This window comes from Xenopus laevis, chromosome 1L, assembly GCF_017654675.1.
Source record: "Xenopus laevis strain J_2021 chromosome 1L, Xenopus_laevis_v10.1, whole genome shotgun sequence".
NCBI lineage: Eukaryota > Metazoa > Chordata > Amphibia > Anura > Pipidae > Xenopus > Xenopus laevis.
Genome location: NC_054371.1, coordinates 48717668 through 48737193, shown reverse-complemented (window position 1 = coordinate 48737193; position 19526 = coordinate 48717668). Strand labels below are relative to the sequence as shown.

The 19526-nt window shown below is 37.6% G+C and overlaps 1 protein-coding gene across 1 annotated transcript in view; it reads left to right on the top strand.

The window, feature by feature from the left end:
• Positions 1-19526, top strand: part of LOC108698837 (teneurin-3) — a 321882-nt gene that overhangs the window by 91901 nt on the left and 210455 nt on the right. The window contains exon 3 of the mRNA XM_018230688.2: positions 11466-11507. The gene's annotated coding sequence lies outside the window, so the exon portion shown is untranslated. The remainder of the gene's footprint in view (positions 1-11465; positions 11508-19526) is intronic.

Sequence of the window (19526 nt, the reverse complement as noted above, 5' to 3'; positions counted from 1 at the left end):
TTCATCTGGGCAGCCCTTCCAAAAACCAGGCTGTCTGGGTGAAATCCGGACAGGTGGCAACCCTGCTCTGGATAATAAATCCCATAGCTGTACTACTTTTTGGAAACAATTTTTTCTGATTTTGTTTCTGATTTATTCATAAATGTTTGTACATACTTATTATGCAGTTCTTCATGACAATTTTTTCCAAGCAAAAACGCACAAAATTGTCTTCTGTTGTGAGCCAGACTGTCTCACAGATGGCCATGATATGGACATGTATTCTGTCAAGAAAAATATGTTGGCAACTTTTGAAATTGATCATTTTTTAAAAATTGATGGAAAGCTTGTGGCAAGACAAACTTTTTTACATTTAAAAACATTTTCAAAACAATACAACATTTTGTTATACAAACTCAGTTGCTAAATTAACTGTTATTGTTATTTGCTAATCAACCCTGTAGTATCAAAATGATTTAGGTCCCTGTCTCAAACAGTCTGCCTTCTTAATGTGCAAAGTATGTGGACATTTACAACCGTGTGTGTGTGTAAATATAATTTTTTTTCCAAGAGGGTGGCACACCGCTTCAATCTCCCACTCGGGTGTGCGGTAAAATTTCATACAGGATTTCAAAAGACCAGGAACAGTGGGATTTTAGTGCAAAAAAATCTTGTATTAATGTAAGATGATACAGCCAACGTGACATTTCCGTCCACTCTGGGAACTTTCTCAAGGCAACCACACCCCACAACTCATCAAGTATAAATAGCCAATGATAATCATGTGAGTAAAAGTGTGACATCACCATTCATTATAAAAGTGACTTGTGCAATATAAATTATGCTAAAACTTAATCTCATAGTCAATGGTGATAAGGATACATTGTAGTGTTTTACAAGATACATTTCAATACCTTGTTATAAATGTTTGCAACATTTAGCAACATTAGAAACATTAGTAAAAAAATAGTGAGTGATATTTAAAACCAAAGGTATGCAGCATATATACCGTTAGTATCCTAACTCTCTAGCTCAATATTCAAAAGGCTCCTGAATTTATGTGTGTGTGTGTTTGTATATGTTTATGCATTCACACTAAACCTGCACCTTTCTACAGCTATATTGAATCCTATGCAACCACCAAGTTGTATTTTGTTTTACCATACTTCTATAATATCACTATTGTGTTTTTCAAGAATGTTGCACTGCTTGGATGACATGCTGAATGAAAACACAATAAAAGAAACAGCTTTTGGAGTCTCACCCAAGGGAGGGCAATTCCAGACTGATGAATAGATAAATCCCATGCTTAAGAACATCGCAGCAGACACAGGTTTACAGAACTATATCTTTCTCCTTTCATGGATATGCCGATAAACTAAACCCTATAGGATTTACACCATAATACAAGAGAAGCACAAAAAGAATGTTCCGCCTCATCTCCTGTGTGTGTGTGTTTATGTGTGTGTGTATATATATATATATATATATATATATATATATATATATATATATATATCTCTTGTTCTTTGTTCTGTATATAACAGCCTCACATGCACACACATACACACACACATCTATATCTCTCACTCTCTCTCTCTATATACGTATATACATTTTATATTTATTTATTTCTTTTTTTATTGACCCCTCTTTCTAGATTAGTGTTTTAACATTCATTGAATGTCACAGCTGTTGAAGTATCTACTTAATGCATATTGTTTCTCCTTAAATAAATGAGTACCCTCCAGGTTCAATCATCTGTTCTGGCATCTGCAATGTTGGAATGTAGAGTGTTGGGGATACATTTTGTCCCCTGTAATTCCAATGCAAGTCAAGTCAGCAAAGCTCTCTCTCTCTCTCTCTCTCTCTCTCTCTCTCTCTCATTTGTCTTGTAGTAACTGGTTAAAGTGGATTATTGCACACATTCTTTATTACTTGAACCTGCCTGGTGTACTTGTGACAATCCACAATTGTTGGGAAAATGATAGGAACCCTATGAGTGCCTGGCTCTGCTGACTGTTGTTGTTACTGGTGAAAAAATCAAGAGTGTATGGGGGGAAGTAATTAAGGCACAATAGTATAGATAAGAGTTGGGTAAGGGCTATTCCACACGGGGAGATAGCGACGCGTTTGCGGTCGCGGCGACAAAGCGCCGCGACCGGCGCAGGCGACAGTTTTGTATGGGCGCCTATGTAAAAACGCCTGTGCTAACCACACGAGGCGATGCGCTTTTCAACAGTCGCCTGAAAATGCCTCGCCAGGCTTTTTCAGGCGACTGTTGAAAAGCGCATCGCCTCGTGTGGTTAGCACAGGCGTTTTTACATAGGCGCCCATACAAAACTGTCGCCTGCGCCGGTCGCGGCGACTGTCGCGGCGCTTTGTCGCCGCGACCACAAACGCGTCGCTATCTCCCCGTGTGGACTAGCCCTTAGAGGTGAAGAGGACCCTGCCCAGAAGAGCTTACCATCTAAAATCTGAATAAAGTAACAAAAAAGCTCAAAAGCATTGGAGGATTTAAACCACCAGTTGAATAAACCATTATATTGTATAGGTGAAAGAGTAAGTATCGTTAATTAGATCATTCATAGGACACCGTTTTGAGACTTTATTATTTTTCTAATACCTCATCTTCTTATAGAATAAATAGGGGGCAAATCATTAGCTCCCAGAAATTAAATTGTGTAAAGTATTCGTACTTCCTCTAAAAAGGACAATTTTCTTGCTTCTCTGTAAAATAATATACAACATAATAACTGCACATTAATTAAATATGCACAGTTTTGTGCTTTAAAGAACATATCAGTTTTTCACCGAAAAAGTTTAAAATGTGTTTGTTCAGTTTAGGATGAAACAACTCTCTTGCTTTATACAGCTTATCTTTCTTTTGATGTTATTCCAAGAAAATTAAATTGCCGTTGGCAATACCCAAGCAGACTGAATTTGTATTACTCTATTGTAGACACCAAACCATATCTCAGTGGTGCTTGTTACGAATGACCAGACATTTATAGTACGAATTGAAATCCAAGAAATTCCCAGGGAATGTTTAACCCTTTTCAGCTGGAATAAAAAAAGCTTTCATTTTACAGTTCTTGCCTGTTGAGCAACATGCACTGCATACTGACAGCTGTGAAATGTTTTCCCTTCAGCAAACATTTTTTAAGGGCATTTTGACCACGGTGGTATGTGACTTTTCCAGTTGCTCGGTCCATTTATGTGAAGGAATAATTGTTAAACATAATAAGGCGCCAATAGTCCAATGTTTCCAAGGCAGTTTAACCTAGACAAGGGCTTTGTCTAGTTTCCATATTCACCTCAATTTGCTTGTTTCACTACATACATGTAAGATTATTTTGTGTTAAGAGAATTTGTTCTTAACAAGCAGCTGTATACATGCATGATACAAGGAGAAGGAAAAAAGACCTAGTATAAAGCGAGGCGTGCATGTGGTGCTTTTGTTTTTGCCTATTTAGACAGACAGGAGAGGCAGACTGACCATTCTTTTATTATGAGCCTTAACAGATTTATAGTTTTCACTTCATTTCATGATTGTAACGATGTGGAAAAAGCACTGCACCTGTTTGTAAATTTGCTCACACGCTTGTGTTACATTAAAATGAACACCATGTTTATTTTTTTTCTGTGAACTTAAAAATCAGTTGGGTGTTAGTACTCAGCACGACCTTGCCTGTAGGAAACAAGAGAATTCAGCTGGTTTCAGCTGACGAACACTTTCCGAAGAAAAGTTAAATTTTGGAAAAAGGTGAGATGCTTTGATAAATCAGCCAATTCTATAAAACACAGGAAAGTGTTTAGACATGTCATAAAATTCAAACTGGTACAAAAATGCCAGAAAAGCTTAGTGACTTTATACATTTTAAAGAGTTCGAATATCGAAGTCGAAGGATTTACCGCATTTCCTACGATCGAAGGAAAAATTAACGATTAAATCCTTTGAATTGAACGATTCGAAGGATTTTAATCCATCGATCGAACGATTTTCCTTTGATCAGAAAATTGTTAGGAAGCCTATGGGGACCTTCCCCATAGGCTAACATTGATGTTTAGTAAGTTTTAGGTGGCGAAGTACTTGATCAAAGTTTTTTTTTTTTAAAGAGACAGTACTTCGAACGATTTTAAGTTCGATTCAAAGTCGTAGTCGATGGTTGAAGTAGCCAAAAAAAACATTAGAAATTCAACGTTTTTTTTCTTTTATTCTTTCACTCCAGCGAAGTAAATGTGCCCCTTAATATGATGTAGAGAATGATATTCCGAGACAATTTTTAATTGGTTTTCATTTTTTATTATCTGTGATTTTTGAGTTATTTAGTTTTTTTATTCAGCAGCTCTCCAGTTTGCAGTACCAGCAAACTGGTTTCTAGGGTCCAAATTACCCTAGCAACCATGCATTGATTTGAATAAGAGACTGGAATATGAATAGGAGAGGCCTGAATAGAAAGAGGAGTAATAAAAACAAAAGTGGCAATTACTATACATTTTTAGCCTTACAGAGTATTTGTTTTGTAGATGGGGTCAGTGACCCCCAATTGAAAACTGGAAAGAGTCTGAATTAGAAGTCAAATAATTAAAAACTATAAGTAAAAAAAAAAGGGCTATTATATAACATACTAAAAGTTAACTTAAAGATGAAGCACCCCTCTGGGAGGGCCGCTGGGCAAGCAAGAATGGGTGAAAATATGGGATATGGCAACACATAGCTTGATCAACACCACCCTGCTTGACGCAGGATACAAAGTTCTGTTACGGTGGTACTTAGCACCAGCCAAATTACACAAAATGAACAATTAGGTTGCAGAAAGGAGGGCACGGTGTTCCAAATATGGTGGCAATGTCCCAAAGTACAAAGATTTTGGACCAGGGTCTATGAAATAAGATTTTCTGTCACTACGATTAATATACGTCAATCGCCAGCCCAAGCATTATTAGGGAGCAAAAATCCAAGAGATTAATAAATACGCAAGAATACTTATAACCCACATATTCACGGCTGCTAAATTGACAATTGCCAAATCCTGGAAATCGAGGTTACTACCAATACAACTTTTGAAAAACAAAATAAACTGGATTCTAGTCAACGAAAAACGGACTAGCATACTAAATGACAAACAAGAAAGATTCCAGAAAATATGGGACCCTTCATTCCTCCCATCTGGTATATCCCGTGCTCTTTTTTTCTAGTTAGAAATGGGTTTGATTATAATACAAAAAATCAGTACTAACAATCTAGAGAATTCAGAGGGAGAAAATAAATAAATAAATAATAAACAAAAAAATAGGAGGCATCATATTATATTGTTCTGTATTGTTTTACACGGTTTATATTGTTTGTATAATGTACTTAACATGCACAGACAGGCTTGTTAATAGTCCTAATGGTACTTGTGATTCTTCCAAATCCTGGAAATACAACTGGAACAAATCCTGGATCTTGCCAATGGTAACAACTTGAACTGCTGCTCCCCCTCTTGATAATTTTTTGAGCACACTCTAAAATCAAGCAATCACGGGACACGGAAATAGTTTGAAGAAGCAATCTTTATTGTTGTTGCCATTTATTAATATATAGGACAATAACTTATATTAACTCAAATATTGTTAACCACAATCTGTCATCTTTATTAAATAATAAAAAAGTTTAAAAAAAGTGAAGCACCCCTTAATGTTGAAATGCTTTAATAGCCTTATATTACCAAAAGATCCCTTATTGCTGTATATGTATGTATAGGTATGGGACCTGTTATCCAGAATGCTCGGGACCTGGGGTTTTCCGGGTACAATTTTGGATTAATTTGATATAATGGAGTCTATGGCCTTTCAGGATATATAAATATATATATATATATAGGTAGAAAGCACTCACGGCACACCATTTTCATAAACATGAACAGAGATGCGTCAATATGGAGATTGAATAAATGTTATTCACGTTTCTATTAAAATAGTGTGCCGTGAGTGCTTTCTACCATGGACCACATTATGTTTGGTTAGCACCTGGCCATTACTATTGTGATTGGTGAGTGCCGATTTTCAATGAAAATATATATATATACATATAGTTAAATGTTTTTCACTTTATGACAGAGTTGGCAGGTTACCTGCACGTGTGCTTGAAGTGAATATTATGTGTAAATGGAAGGTTTGCTTAGATTTGATAGAAGGCATAATTGTTTAAACATGACAGTTAATTTGTGTTTTATATTGCTTTGTCAACGTTGTGAAAAACTATTTAACGTACTGTTCATTCTCTGCTCTTTTTCCATTCTTGTTTCTGTTTGAAATCCGTCATTTTATTCTGATGCTCAACAAAGCAAGGAATTATGCTTAATAGTGTAATTTATAGGTAATTTTCTCAGGTATATTATGTTCCCCAGGCAATGGCTGAGCTATCTGCTATGGAAATGTAATCTGGGGAACTGGGTGCCATATCAGTTGATGATGGAAACTGAGCAAATGAAACAAATGTCAAAGGAAAGAATCTATTGCTGTCCTTTTGCAGGAACCAGAGGTAGTGAAGTCAGTGAGGGTATCAAAATTGTGACATTATATTTTAATACATTGAACGTAAAGACAATGCAAGGGAATAACATAATAATAATGATGAACTTTGTAGGTTATAGGTGGTTTCTCACAAAGCCAACTACTTTATAAGGCCGATGTGATTGAGTTAAGGTGCCCATACACGGGCCGATAAAAGCTGCCAATCTCGATCGGATGGGACTAAAAATCCTGTCTGATCGTGGCCGCATCTGTTCGTTGATGCTGTCCGACCGCCCATAAAGCCACCGTTAGGATCCGATCATTGGGCCCTAGGGCCCACGATCAGATCAGCCTGATATTGCCCACCTCAAGGTGGGCATATCGGGGAGAGATACGCTCGTTTGGCGACATCACCAAACGAGCGGATCTCTCCGTGTATGGCCACCTTTAGTCACCGAAAGGCTACTGTATGCCTGGGTGGTGCTGATGTCCTACATAAAATTAGAACTGTGTGGATTAAAAAAAACAGGAATGTGGTACTTTATTTGACGTGCACATGTCATGCATGAACATAGTGCTGGATGAGTGACAACAAGTGAGTCAGAGTTATCAGTAGCAACTCACTGTTAGACTGAAGAGCACCTTGTATTTTCTCATTTGCTAAAAAGGCATTCATCCCTCTCAGTTGTATTTGTCAGTACAAATGCTTCAGGAAGAGTATTCCACACCTCAGTACTTCTTTGCTATAAAAAATTCCCGTATTTTAAGATGAAACCTTCCTTTTTCTAATCTCCTGGGATGGGTTCATATATGCTGCTAAATTATCCCTTATAAATTTAAACAAGGGGATCATTTAAATGATTAAGTGCCTCTTTTACAATGTAAACAATCCCAATTTACCCAAGTTACCCAATTTACTTTAACTTGGTTGCCTTTTTAGTTCCATAATTCTCTTTTTAAATTATGGCACCAACTTGTATATTCTATATAGAATTGGCGTCACCAGGATTTTTTTTTTATAATCTGTTTTATTTTATTATGAATGCAACATTCAATATAAAAAAGATATAATATAAAACAAGAACAAAAGAGCAAATTAAATAGTTTTTTTTCCAGAAAATGTCCAGAGAGCCATTTAAGAGCCACACCTAGGCAAGCATGGTACAAAGGTTCCCTGATAGTTGACTTTTGAGTTGGAGGTATTACAACCAAGCTTTGATCCTCCCTCATGTGAGAAACGGTTATGAATTGCCCATCTGTTAAAAAGGTCAGCACCTCTTGCACACCCAGTGACTGCCAATATTTCTATAGTTGCAAGTCCTTGAAGTGGCAGTGATTATTGTTATCTCCATGAAGGATATTTGGTGATATTCCATTATATTGTAGAAAAATTCTACAGCAGGTCTCATCCTTAAATACCTTAAATTAAATAATATAACTAAAATCAGACGAGTGTCTATATCTGTCAATGGGAGGTGTGAGTTTAATTGTGATTTATTTTCCACAATGGATTTAGAAATCTCCCATGTTCTATAATGTATATTATTGCAATGGTTATTTCAAAATCAGAACGGATCAGGCAAAACTGAAACAGTATCCACATGTAATGGTCCAATGTATGTAGGCGGCCAGTCATGGCTTGGACCATCAATTTTAACATCTTTTGTTAAAGGACTGTAAGTGAAACACCCCCTGCTTGGGTTTGTGGTTCAGACGGATGCCTATGCTTTGATAATAATAATGTTTGCAATAACACATATAAACAGTGAAAAGAACTGTTTTGCCAACAACATGAATTTATGGACTTCTGCTAGTTAAAATCATTGACGAGAAGCAGTCAATCAGGCAAGAATTGTTTTTAAACAATACACTATAGGATAGGCATTGATTTATTTTTGACTAGATCCCATCTCTCTAGTATTCTCCATAGTACATTTCTACTTTACCTACTTCAGCAGTACAGTATGCAGGAGCTATTCAGAGTCGCTTAAATCTACTTAAACTGCAAGTAAGTGACTTTTTCTAGGATCAGCCCTGTTGCCGCTATTCCTAGTTTTTATGCTTTGGAGACTTTATAACAGATCATAAAGTGTGCCATTTCCTTAAGTGTCCATCCTTACTTCCAGAGCTCTCTGCTTGTATATCACAGGTTTTATTTCTTTCGTCATTTGCACTGATACCCTATAACCTGCACTGGCATGCCTCCCACTGCTGCATTTGTCTGCACTCATTTTCTGCCTCTCATAATTTTTTTCTCTTATATCTTTATTTTTTTTAATGTACCATTCTCCTTTGCTTCAGTCACCTTTAACTAATACTCTACTTTGCATGAAAGGGAGCCCCTGCCATGAAACTCTTGCAATCTGTCGGCTTGGTTTCCAGCATGAACAGAGTCAGCAATTTCAAGCCCCACCGTGTTGCAAATCCTTGAACTGGTTCCAACATTTATAGTAGCTACTAATATATTGTATAGTACTAGACATGTTTATTACTTTATTACTAACTGCAAAAATCCTTTTTAGTTTACTAGTTTTGTTTAGCTGAAAGGGTATTTTAGCTGGATGTGAGCCAAGTACATATAAGATACATTTAATTTATTTGTTCAGAGAGCTGGCAAGACTTCCAATATCACTGGTTGCCACACTAACACACCCAGATGCATTGCTAAAGGTCTATGGACCATGGTGCTGTCAAACTTAAATTAAAATCCAACATCCATCCGTTTTCTTATACTCCCCCTGAGTTTGCTTCATGAATACAATGCAGTTTTGCTTTCATAGAGCATATTCACTTCAGAGGAGCTATGTCAGGGGTAGGAAAGGGAAAAACCTTTGTGTAGAGAGTTATGGGTGCCAGACTGTGGGGTTGGTCCATCTAGGGATGGCCAGGACAAAGGAATGGCCTGGGAGACCAGTACTCCTGGCAGACCAGTTTGAAGATTATATAAACCCTCGTTTACTGCCCAGTATAATCTCTATACTATGGCTAAATGGCTGAAACGGCATATTTTATATGTTGGTATACCTTGATAAGAAGGTAAGGGGGAATAAGATAAGTGGGAAGGGGATATGAACAAAGAAAAATCTCTGAAAACCACAGTTCTAAAGTAATTTCCTTTCTTTCTGCATTGGCCAGTGGTGTTAAGAGTTATAACCCAAAGATGTAGAATTTGATGTATGTAAAAATGACAACTGTACAAACCAGAAAACTTGTTAAATAAACATCTGGCATTTCAGTATATATGTACTCTATCAATAAAGACATTTTTGGGTGATCCACTAACAGGTGTCGTCAAGTATTGCCAACATGGCTTGTCTGGAGGACAAATATGGCATTTAGAACTTGATGCCTTGTCAAACTATTTCATTTCCCGATGGCTAGAAGATCTTTTAAATGCGCAAGTGATTACATAAATCCAGATTTTAAGGCACTGTACTAAAAAATAAAATTATAGATATTTTATTATTGGAATGCTATATACTTGGTACCTGGAAACTGTTAAATATTTCTTATTTTAGATTCTGGGTATTATCTGATAATGGGGATTACCACAAATCAGTTTGCGTACTGTAGCTTTTTTTTTCTTTAGCACAACAAGGATTAAATAAATTCATAGTACATATTCTTGGCAAGCACAGGAAATGCTCATAGAGGCATAAACCCGTTCATTCCAATGTGGATTACTTTGACACAAATACAAAATGAATTGCCACGACCACTCCAGGGCACATACATATTGTTTTTTATTTAAACAAGTAGCCTTTACATTCTTTTTCTGCTTCTTTAAATGGTTTGATATCTATCTATCTATCTATCTACATATATCTCAAAACTATTTGTAGAAGCCTTTTATTGTAAACATTTTGGATCATATTCAAATCTGGGCTGACAATTTCAACAATAGCAATAAATTAAGTGTAAAAAATTAGATTTAAATATTCTAAGGAAATTTCCATTTCAAGTTCAACAACTGTTTTACTCTACATCAATATAAACACTAATTGGAGCTTAATAAGTGAGCAAAGTCTTGAAGCAGAATTCATTTTTATTTTGAAGTAGGACCCATAGAGACACGATGTTGGGAATTGGAAACTGTAACATTTATGAAGAAATTGATGATTTTAATTGTACATTGTTGATTGGATTATTAATTCAAAGAAAATATGTCCAAGTTTTGCATTTCAGCTTGTTCTCAGAGTATACTAGCTACCCTCCATTAAGTTCCAGACACATGTGTAGCTGACTGCAGAATATTGGGTATAAGCCAACTAGAAGGAGAGTGGTTAATGGTTTTATTATTTACAAGCAGAAAGAATGGCCTTTAATACTGGATGACATTAACAAATGTTCACCAAATTCATCTAATGTTAAAATTCCTTCTGGGCTGAACTTCTGCCTTCAATTCAGATTTTACATGATTCAGTCTATATACATGACAGTATTCCATTAAAATCAGTCCGTCCAATTCACATCAACACATATGTGCCTCCTCTGATACTATAGCCTTATGTTCACTCCCTGGCATTATTAATACAAGTTGAAGTTGCCACCACAACTCCAAGATGGACACATAAGTTGGTATGGTTTTCTGTAACTGAAAATCTTTACATAGCTTGTACAGTCAACACTTATACAAGTTGTGCAGCCATTTTAGGGTACACAAATGTTGGGACTTGCAGGATGAGGTTGGGTGACTGGCTATATTGTCATTCGGAAATATTGCGTGGTACGAATGGAGGACATCATATTCTGTGCCCACAAGTGGAGTAAATGATATATGTTTGTATTTTAGACTTGAGGCGCACCAATGAAACTGCTCCTTCTGTATGTACCTTTTGATCTGGGATACTATTGTGCAAAAATAATGACATGATGGTAATATTGCATTTCAGCTGCATTTGACTGTGTCATGGAAAATGTGCACATTAACAGAGTATTATTTTAAAAATGCATTTAATTTTTTTTTTTATCTTTCTTGTTCTCAGAATCAAGACGTGATCTTCCAGAACAAATAACAAGTATCTGAGGTAAGAAACCACACCATCAAGCTTCACGTTGGTCAGCTTCCAGGAATGGTCAGGGTTGTTCCGAGTGCTTGGAGCTAAAGTTTATCCGCAGCTAGAAAGATGCAGATTAGATAACCCCTAGATTTAGTATGGAAGCCATAAATGTGTGTTGCACGTTATATCTACTTAAATTGAATACCCAATTATATATATATATATATATATATATATATATATATATATATATATATATAATTTTCAGATGTGAGTAAGTAAACAGCGTACAATAGGGAAAAGGGAAGCTGGAAGCTGGAAACATGGTACTCATTCTTACAGGACAGCAGCAAGCTAGTCAGCTTCAGGAGTCCCTCATAAACACAGTTGGCTAAAGGTTTTTCATGACAAAGCAATGTCATTCTGATAATTGTATTTTACAATGTAAATATTAGTATATCACATTGTCAAGTGGGAATGACACATTATGCTTCAAAATATTTACCCTATTATTATTATAAGGGAAAAATAACTCTGATGTGTGTATAGTTTTTATTACTAAATTACACTGTATACATTACAAATAATTTATTCAACTTTGTAAAATGTTAATCTTTTTTTCTTGAACCAATTAATTTTATTTTAGTTCTAATATTGGTGTGTAGGCTGCCATCTAAGGTCATTGTGCCTGAACAAGAGCCAGCATTATACACTGCAACTGCTTTCAGATAAGATATTGTTTCTCCTACTCAATGTAACTGCAGTCCTGGCTGGACTTGTGTGTTTACTACGGAGTGCTATTTCCAGATATGTATGTATATACCAGTAGGTGGGGCATTGGAGCATTGTTAGCAATGAAGGTGTCAGTGAGCTGATTTATCAGAGTGCAAGTCACATGACTTAGGGCACCAGGAAAACTAACATGTCTAGCTATATGTCAAATTTAAAAATGAAATATAAGAAATATCTATTTGCAGGCGAAGCCCTACTAACTGATGCATTTTGTAAAAAATATGTTTTCCCATGTCAGAATCCCCTTAAATTTAAAATGCATTAAAATGTATTACCATTTTTCATGACCATTTGAATAAGGGAGAGCACTGCTAGTACCTATGGTCAATTAACCCGCATGACAGCTCCCACTTTTTTAGATGAAAAGGCGCAGCATAACTTATGCCAATACTTCTTACTAACCACTTACAAAAAAAACCCCATGAAATTAATGTAAACTCTGCTTTGAATAAACAGATACATCTTTCTTTTAAATAAAGAACAGCCTTTATTCTGGCAATAATGAAGACTGAAAAGAGCTTGAAACTAGGATTCCTCTTTATTTTCTAGCATGTAGCATTATCTGCCATGGCGCCCTTATCTAATTGTTCACCACTGATTCTTTGAAGCTTACATGGTTGGCTTTTGCATCCGTATAAATAAAACTGTGAGCATTTTCATATGAGGTTTAATAACGTAATGAAGAAAGTGACAGGCAGATATTTTGTGCAATCCCCCAAAGCCCAAATTAGAATCAGAGATATATATCTGGAGTGTGACACAATATAAAACCAATGTATAAATCATGCCACAAAACATAAAGAAGACTTGCTAAAGAGAGTTCATTAACACAAAAGTGTGCATTTTAAAATGATATTGGAAGGATTGATGTCCCAATAAAAGCAGAGACAGAGGATATGCTTCACAATTAACTAAATCATAAAGATTTTATTTAATGGTTTCAAAAAGGTTGAAAGACAAAATTAGCTTAAAGACATTTTTTGTTTGTTTTTTTTAAATTTGTTTGTTTAGCTAAGGATTATGTTTGATTGTAAAGATAACAAATTTCATCTTCAAGCAGTAAATATGTGCTAATAATAAACAAGAATACTGGTTTCCTGACAAAAATGTACAGTATTTATTAATGATTTTCTGTAGAGCTACACTTTCAAAAAAGGATTATAGAAAAGCTAGGATAGGGTGGGTTATTGAATATCACATCTGATGTGAGCTTTGATAGACAGGAGGCAATATAATATTACATAATATGCAGCAGAAGAAGTCCCACCCCTGTGACACACTACAGAACAGAAAGCACACTGTGGATTGCCAGGTATGTAGTTATCTTATTTAGCCATAATAAAATCTGATGCTACAATTCATTTGGAAGTGACTTTGAAAATTCAACATGTATTTAAGGATACCTAAATGTAGACATAATTCGACAGTAGCTTAATAACTCTGGAAAATTTGTAGCTGCTGCTTGTCAATGGGTAGAAATAGGTGTAGTTGGGGGGGGGGCAAGTAGTCTATTAAGCTTCAAAAGAAAATAATAAAACCTATTGGTAGGAGTAGCAGCTGCTATTTTCCAACTAGGACAGTAGCTAAATAGGAATGCAGAGAATTATCCCAAGGGTAGATAAAGGACATAAACCTATCCCCATGAAATGGAACACCAGGCATTCCAGCATTATCTAGGTAAGAGATTCTTTGAGTGTTTATTCATACGTATGAACATCATAACATGAAAAGTCATGGAAATATCTGTTTTCTAGAACATAAAAAACACCACCCACTTATTAGTGAAAACAATCTTACATGTATAGCTAATGGTATATATATATATATATATATATATATATATATATATATATATATATATATATATATATATATATATATATATATATATATATATATATATATATATATATATAGACCACCTTTACTGCTAGAGTACAAAAGACCTTTTATTTACTGCCAATTGATCATCAGAGTTTTTCTTCCCACTACTAAAAGGCCTGCAATCCCCACAGTCCACACAGTCAAACTGAACTAGGCTTGAAAATGATAAATCTGGACCCAAGGACGGTTCAAGATATTAGACAAGGAGATTCCACTTTCTGAAGTGCCAGGCTAAATCTGATTAGCATCTTGGAAAATATTCTGGATAGAAATATTGCATTACTCTAGAAGTTTGGCCATCATACATCTTCCTATTATAAGGGGTGGTACTGACTTTTATCTACAAAATAGAAGATTACTAGTGGTGGCAGAAAACTGGGTATTCATTTGCAAAATCATGAAACATCAAAATAATGATCCAGAACCATAACCAGGCAGAAGGTGCAGGGTACAGGCAAGAGACACTAGAGACGGCAAAGAATGATACTCATCGCTCATTCTTAAATCGTCTTCGGCAAGAAAAGATAGGCATCCACAAGCTTGGAAGACTGCAACCCAGAATTGAGTCCTTATAAAGTGACTTTACAGATGCTATTATGCAGTTAGCTGTGTTTGGAAAGGAATATTGTATTCTCTAATTATTCAAACTTGACTCATCATCATTAACCCGCTTTCCGCACCCAATATCATTTCTACCACTAACGCTTCTGGTATAAGTACTATTCCTCCCACCAGCCCTCAACTGTTATTTGTCTTATCTGTCTAGCAGAAACACCTTCTGCTTAACATTATAGGATATATTCCCTGCAGCTCTTGTTTACTATGATAAAGTGCCATCTTACTACATGGATTTTATATAACACCTGAGGTACGCTACAAATTTATTGTTGACGGTTACTTAATAAAGGTACTGGACAATGAAACTGGATTTAATAAATGTGCTGGACGATGAAAGCAGTTAACCTGTAGTTAACATAAGAATAAAACAAGCTTGGCCATTCCGTGATATCTGAAAAAGCACAGAGAGATTGATGCATTCAAGATGACCAGATAGATCTTAACACTGCCTGCCTAAATGACAGAGGGGACTAACCTTATGACAGATACATCTGACGATAATTCTTTGGCCAGTTGTAGAGCAACCAACTGTCAGAAATAAAATATACAAACCTGACATCTTCAGTCACAGAAAAAAAAACACATCCCCATTTAAAATGTTTGAATGAATTGATGTCATTAGTAAAAATAGGAAGTTGTCTTTTTCATACCCTGCAAATATATGAAAAACCTATTTTTTCCATTAAAGGGAACCTATAAAACTTTAACGCTAACCAATGGGTTCCATTTGTGGGTATGCAAAGACCTCATTAAAATTTGCTTTGCTCATATTTTTTTCTCGTTAATGACTTTTAACACATTCCCGCATTGGAGTTGTAGTTTATAGCAGCTGGACGGCCGCAAACTTGGCTTGACTGTGTTTCAGCATTTCGGAGGAGCGGATGCACATGGCTTGTTAATCATTCCACTGTAAAATTCTAGTTAAGCTTCTGATTTTAGCCATTGGAGGGAGATTGTGTTCTAATCTGATAAAACATGGGATTAGAAGGAATTTAAAATAAATAGATCAACAGCAGCAACAACAGGCCATGTGTCAAAGTAAACACTTCTTCTATTATTGCATTTTGGGCAGTTATCACACAAAAAGCACTGAATGCCAATTACACTGAATTACAGGGATATGTATTCAACAAGCAAACCCTCATCTTATCCTCGCTCAGCCATCTAATTTGTAGCGAGTTATGAAATATCCATGCAATTATTGTGCACTTGAATCTCTCCTCGTTGTTTTAGCAGTAGGTATCCGTCTAGTGAAACGTACCATTTAAGCATACAGTATGACTGAAAAGCTATAATTATGGGCTACTGTATTGCCTTTTCTGATCGGACAAACTTTCGCCTGACAACTGCAGTCGCTTCTGTTTTCATCTTTCGGGTCGCACAGTATAGTCTGTCAGGTGTTAACAATAATTTGCAAGTTGCTCTTTGATTATTAATCTTTTGCATTTATAATAGGTGCAGCAGTCCCTGTGATGTTTACAGTTGCAACCTTCTCACCCTCAGGTCAAGCCATAAGACACATAAATGCAACCAATGCTAGCAGTTGGGGCTGGAGAGTGGTATTGTGTATAAGGGAATGTGCTACTAATCAAGAAGCCTGCTTTCTTAAGATTTTGTAGAATATACCTTAAAAAATCAGTACAATCAGTATGGTAGCTCCTAAATTCCAACAAATACAGATAGCAAATTGATATTCTGTGCACACACTCTTCTAGCTAGATAGATAGATAGATAGATAGATAGATAGATAGATAGATAGATAGAAGAGTATGTGTATGCAAGCACAGGCTGGTGTGCTTGCAATCAGTTTAGCAGCTTTGCTTTGCTTCCAAGCTGTTTGCTTTATCAGCTGGTATCATGTCCTCTCAGACATTTGTTCTTTCTCATTTGTGTGAGTTTCAGAATCTAATCCGACACACCAGAATGGGTTTGTAATGTTGCATAACCGTGATTACCGTACTTTCAGGGTAAATGAAACATATGCGCAAAGCAGGCAGCGCCTGTCGGCTTCAAGTAACCTCCGTTCATCTTCCCACAAGCACCTCACCCATTGAAATCATTTTTAAAACATTACAATGCCCTTCGGTAACACAATCCTTCTGAAATCATCTGAGTGTTCTCTGCGTTTCATGACTCCTGAAAATCCCTCAACGTAATATCTCAAGATACACATATCAGATACAAGATATTACTTGGCAGTTTCAGAGCTTGCTCTGCCTTCCTTCTCATAGTTTTAAAAATAATGGCCCTTCCTTAAATATAAATTGAAAGTCCTTAGCCATGGTTTGTTAATGTCTGTAAAGATATAAGGTGTTGGTTATTAATGGTAGTTTTGCAAGAAACGGGGCATTTTTATTAGAGGATGTAAGCAGATCTGTCTATTATCACTTTTTAATTCCCATTGCTGTCAGTGAGCCTTAACAGAAGAAAACAGGCAGATTTATTTCTCTATCAAAATGAGGTATTTGAATTGCAATGTTCTGTTTCTAAGTCATGGTTATCTTTAAAAAATAACTGTGTATGTCATACTGAAGGAAGTAATATAATATTATACACTGCATGAAAAGGCCTCCCCTCACCTATAGGGAATTGGAAGGGCAGGGAAACTATTCACTGGGATGGAGATATGGGGGAGAAGGAAGGGTCTTCCTACAGCAGTGGTTCCCAAACTGTGCAGCTGGGGGCTTGGAGAATTGGCAGTGGTAGGGTCAGTTAGGGTGGACATTGGAATGGCCCTTCTCTTTCCTAGATACACCTGTAAGCCCAGCTTAAAGGTCATTTGGGGTGACTATGCATGTGATGCTCTAGATATTTTTAACGCTACGATTAAATGGCTCATGCACGCTTTTTTTTTTAAAGTACTTATTTCATGATCTAAGGGGGTCTCTAACCAAAGGCTGGACCTGCAAGAGGTTTGAACTGAATATTTTGGTGAAATACTTTGTGTTTATCTGTGTTTTGTAAAAAGAAAAGCCTCTGTTGTGAGAAGTGCTTGACACCAGACTCCCAATGGTAAAGGAGCCTAGAAGTGTGGCTGCACTGCTTTGCATCACAGAGTTTTCAAGCTGACATGGCACAACAAAGGTGCTCTTAGGCCTACAATACCATATATAATTACTTAGTGATAATAAGAACAAGTTGTTTGAATGTTGGAATAACATATTGTCAGGGAGCCGGGAGCTCCCTCCAGGGAGGTTGTCAGGATCAAGGAGGAAGCCCTCTTGAGGGAACAAGGTCACGGTGTCCAAAGGGTTAAACGAAGAATAGTCAGGATCAGGCAAGAGTTCACTGGCAGGCAGAATACAACAAGGTCCAAAGTCCAGGCAAAGGGGTCAGGAAACAGATCAGGAACAAGATTTGGCAATAAGGTACACAGGAAACCCAGGATACACTTTAGGGAAGGTAATCCTATACTTGGGCGCCATTCTGGCGTCTAAACAGGCTTTTTATTTGAATTTGGCGCCTTAGTGACGTCATTGACGTCCTTGCGCCGACGTCGGCGCACTGACGTCATCGCGCCGGCGCCGCTTACCCACGTGGCGGCCATGGGCGCCGCCATCTTGGGAGCGACGCCGGCAGGAGAGGACGCGCCGCCCGGAGCTCTTGGACCTGCTCCGGGCGGCGCTCGTGACAGTACCCCCCCCTCACGGGGGGCCTCCGGACCACCAGGATTTGGCTTCTGGGGAAATTTGGAGTGGAACTCCCTCACCAGACGAGGAGCGTGAACATCACGGTGACCTTCCCAGGAGCATTCTTCAGGGCCAAAGCCCCTCCACTGAATGAGGTACTGAAGAGACCCTCTGGAGATCCTGGAGTCTAGGATTCTCTCCACCTCGTACTCGAGTTGACCCTCCACAGAGATGGCAGGAGGAGGAGATTGACCGCCAGAGAACCGGTTGGTGATGGCGGGTTTCACCAGAGACACGTGGAACACGTTGGGGATTCTCATCTCTGGTGGCAGTTGGAGTCTGACAGCCACAGGGTTGATTATCTCCAAGATTGGAAATGGACCCAAGAATTTTGGACCCAACTTGGGAGATGGTATCTTCAACCGGATATTCCTGGAAGAGAGCCAGACATTATCACCCACCTTGTAGGGAGGAGAGGATCTTCGACGACGATCCGCGAAAGTCTTATGAACAAGAGCGCTCTTCTCTAGGTTCAACTTGGTAGCAGCCCAAATAGCAGACATATGGGCTGCGGAGTCGTCAGCAGCCGGGACATCAGATAGCACAAAGTCTTGGGGAAAAGCTTGAGGATGCAGACCATACACCGACATGAACGGAGACCTCCCTGTAGAGGAATGACAAGCATTATTATGAGCGAATTCCGCCCATGGGAGGAGATCAGACCAGTCATCCTGGCAGAGGGATACGTGGTTCCTCAGGAACTGTTCCAGGGCTTGGTTGACACGTTCAGCTGCCCCATTCGTCTGCGGATGGTATGCAGATGAAAACTGAAGAACAATTCCCAGGTCTTTGCATAGGGAACGCCAGAATTTGGCAGTAAACTGGGTGCCTCTATCGGAGACGATCTCCACCGGGAAACCATGCAGGCGGAAGATGTACTGGATAAATAGCTGGGACAACTCCACCGCAGAGGGCAACTTCTTCAGAGGGATGAAATGGGCCATTTTGGAGAAGCGGTCAATAACAACCCAGATCACAGTATTCCCACCGGAGGGAGGAAGTTCGACAATAAAGTCCATAGAGAGGTGTGTCCATGGACGAGAGGGTACCGGCAAAGGCTGTA